The sequence below is a fragment of the Pterocles gutturalis genome, unplaced genomic scaffold, assembly GCF_000699245.1.
Source record: "Pterocles gutturalis isolate BGI_N339 unplaced genomic scaffold, ASM69924v1 scaffold16709, whole genome shotgun sequence".
Classification (NCBI taxonomy): Eukaryota; Metazoa; Chordata; class Aves; order Pterocliformes; family Pteroclidae; genus Pterocles; species Pterocles gutturalis.
In genome coordinates this window covers 44,754-48,704 of record NW_010128554.1, presented here as the reverse complement: position 1 = coordinate 48,704, position 3,951 = coordinate 44,754, and positions in this window count along the sequence as shown.

Genomic DNA, 3,951 nt, shown 5'->3' with positions numbered 1-3,951 from the left:
CCCACCACCCATCCCCAATCCCTCCCTCATCAGCATCTCCCCAAAGCTGAGCAGGGACCAAAGCAACGGAGCCCTGGAACCACACCGTGTCCTAGAAACTCATTGCAGCGCGAAGCAGAGCAGGATGACACATGCAGGAGAAACCTCAGAAGAGTTAGTCTGCTGGGTTTTTTTACGCTCCATCAGCAGCGTGCTCCCACCAGCCTTATGTGATGAAAATGCCCTTTGCACCCCTGCTACCCTGAGCAGCGCTTGGGCTCCCGGCAGGTCAGTGATGGAGAACCCGCTCATGCTTAGTCTCTCTGGATGCAGAGTTTCGAGATGAGTTACCACTAGATGGTGGTACGGTACAAGAAGTTCGGTTATGAAACAGCCGCTGGCCTTTGGTAGCTGGGTGAAAAATCCCTCGATCAGGTGAGAAGGGCTCTCTGCATCCCAGGGTGGCAGGAAGGACCAGATGGAGTAAAACCCACTCAGCTCAGTCCCACCGCAGCCTGAACATATTCGAAGATGGTTTTGTACTGAAGAACAAGCATGAAGCCTGGAGGAGAGAAACAGAGACAGCAGCAGTGGAGAAAGAGCTGTGATCAGCCCCGCCACCCAAACCACAGAAAACAGTTCAGGAATTAAGTTATTTTTTTTTAGGACTGCTGTTTCTTAGGGCATCTAAACACAGCCCAGCTCCAGCTGGTGACAGAGAGTTTAGTGGAGAGTGACACTGCAGGGTTTTCCACTGATGGTTGTAATTAACTGGTCTTGCAATTTTTTTTAATCAGGCAAAGCTATTTTATTAAAGAAATGCAACAGCTAAGGGACGATGAACCTGTCTCAGGCAAGCCGGTAGCGTGGATCAAGAGCCAAGTGCTGAGCAGTTTGTAACCAATCAGTTATTCAGCAAAACAGGGTCCAGTTCTCTTTGCAGGGAATTCCTGCAGTTGTTCCTGATCAAATTTAGACCCTGTTCCCCTGCCAGCACTGCTGGGGGGGTTGGAAAGGAGCTGCCCAAGCGAGGTGCAGTTTTCCTGGCCGGCAGGAAAGACCTTGTTGGCATGCCTTGTAATGGCATCCGCACAGCTCGCTGCTTCCCTTGGTACTGATGTCTCAGATTTTTCTGGTCACTGCTAATGTCCCCAGGCGACCACTGATGTCCCCAGGCCACCCTGATGGGTTCCGGCTGGTGGCACGGGGGTTTTCGTGGGACCCCCAGGGAGATGAAGGCTGTAAGTGATGGCAGCACAGCGTCCTCTCTGAGCCCTGCCACCATCGACAGCTCAGCTTCCCGGCCTCGTCCCGGGTGCGGCCAAAAGAGCCAAAGCTGCCTCAGCATCCAGGCACTTCGAGGTGGCCAGGAGTTTTGTTGGGGCCTAGATGTGCGTTTCTATAATCTAAAATGATGTATGGAAAAATGCATGCATACGAAGGTACAATTTAACCTTATGCAGAACGGTAAATATAAATATTTTTTATATGATTTCTAATAAATACCCTGGGCTGGATTCCCAGGGGAAGTCACCAGCGAGCAGCCACCACAGTTTGCACTTTCTGAGACTTCAAAGTACTTTAAAAACAGCAGTAGCTGCGTTGAGGTGTCTGTGCTGGCACCGAGCTCCCGGCCAGCCGCGGGCAGCCAGTGCCGATGCCAGCCTGCCTGCCGAACCCCTGCCACCGGCACGTCCCAGAAACTCCCAGTGAAGGCTCCCTGGAGTCATTTTCCAAGCTTAACTGAAATCCCAGGGAACCAAGTGCTTAAATCACTCCAAGCCTTTGCAGAGCCTCCCAAAAGGACTCCACCCATGTTCCCAGCCAGACTGAGAGCTCCCACAACCCAGCCTTGTACTGGGCGGCGATGGGCTGCAGGAACCCTGTCTGCACAGCAACCGGTTCCTCGCCTGCAAAAAACCAGTTACCATGTGAACTGCAGTCAGGGCAACAGCTGTGGATGCGACATCTCTAACCCAGCTCCGTCTAGTTAATATGAAAACAGCTCATTAACGTTTCACGGGAATATCGTCCCTGCGAACTGTAGCGGCTGCTTGCTGTAATGCACGGGGGGTTAACTGAGGGATATAATTAGGGAACACAAATCATCTGGAATCTGGCACAAATTGCGTCAAACTCTTTTCCTTTGCTGAAGTTTTAATGACAAACGTGCAAGAGAGGAGCAGCTCATTGCACGGAGGCTTGGGGATGCTCAAGGTCACGCTAACCTCGACCCCATCCCTGGCAGGAGGCAGTGCTACAGCAAACCTGGCGTTAACGCTGCTCCCGTCCCGACATGGTTTGAGAGACCGTCTTGCAGAATGGGAGCAATGTGGCACACGGAGGGGGGGGATCACTTTGCCAGGCCAGGCTGGAGGGGCTTTTACTCTCCTACCTTTTCAGTACCATTTCATTACTTTGGAAAGCGTAAGGTGATTTTTTCCCCCCCTCAAATAAATATTCCTTGCAATATTCTAAAGCAAAAGTGCCCCATCTGTGGCCACTGGCTTTGGCCAGCAGTGCTGAGCCCATCCCAGAGCTCCCGTTTGGCACTAAGAGTATTTTTACTAAATACAAAATGGGAATTGACTTTGGTATCCATTTAGGGCTCCCAAAGATGAATTGGTTTGTTTATCCAAATATCAACAAGTTTCAAAAGTGCCCAAAGGAGAGCTGCCTGTTAGACTTGTGCAACTCTGCTAAACTGAACACAAGGCTTCCCCTAAAAGTGGAAGCATTCAAAAACAAACAAACAAACCAAAAAAAAACAACCAGCAAACCAAACAGCAACAAATCTCTGCACAGTTTAGATCTCAGACACTCGCCATGCAGAACTAGCTCACGTTTTCCCTGGCAGCTTGGGCACCGCTGCTGTTGCTGTTTCCTTTTGCTGTTGGTCCCATTTGGTTACGTTTTCACGTGCTCAGGAATGTCGATTCACTGCACTGTCTTGGGGGGATTATAAATACAGGAGACCGGGATGGTTAAACCAGAGCCAGCCTTGAAGTGCTTGGAAGAAAGCTATGGCAGTATTGCGATGACACAAACAGGCATTCAAAGGTGTAGCTTTTGGGTTTTAATTAATATTTTTTGAGCAACCGCTTGATGAAGGAGGAAACCGAATAGCTGTGGTTGAGATTAAAAAAAAAAAAAAAAAAAAAAGAGGTGTTGCTGTAAATGGTATTTGGTGAATGATAGCTACTTTTTAAACTGTATCTGCTATTTTTAAATTTATATTTTAATCTCTGTATCATAAAGAATGTGAAAAAGATGATAGAGAATAGATCATTTATACTGGGCTTATCTGAGTAATTCTGATAACAGTGATTCAAATAAATTTAATTCATGGAGGTTGAGAGTCATTTCAGCTAACTTCAGCTGGTTGGCATCACAAGTCCAGACAAACACCTGAAGCTTGCACACCTTTTATATTTAAATGCTAAGCAATGGATATCTCCAGAAAGCAAATAATCTCTGCTTTGAACCATATCCTGAAGGGATGCATGAGTCTTTTGAGCCACTTATTGCTTCCCATGGGAGACAAAGAAAGAACCTGGATGATGAGCATGGGCTTGGGTGACCAAGTCAGCAGCCAAAGCTCATTCCAGCCTGAATGCCAGCAACCCCTAGAAAATTTGCATTAAACTAAAGTGGTAGTTTTCAGTCTAGGATTTCTGGTTTTCTCTCCATCCCTCCCAGCAGCTCAGGACAGGTGTGGGGAGCAGCAAGGTTCAGAAACGCGGTCACGCTCTGGCCCTGGTCACACAGGGATGCTGTGCAGCGGGGCTGTTCCCCAGGCTCCCTCTGCAGACAGTGCTGGGAAATAAAAGCAGAAGGAAGATTCTGCTGCAAAATAACTATTCACCTCCCCAGCCAATGTGATGCTGCACGAGAAGCTACGAGAGGGCTCCTGGAGTTACAGTAGGATCATAGAATCACAGACTGGTTTGGGTGGTGAGGGACCTTTGAGAT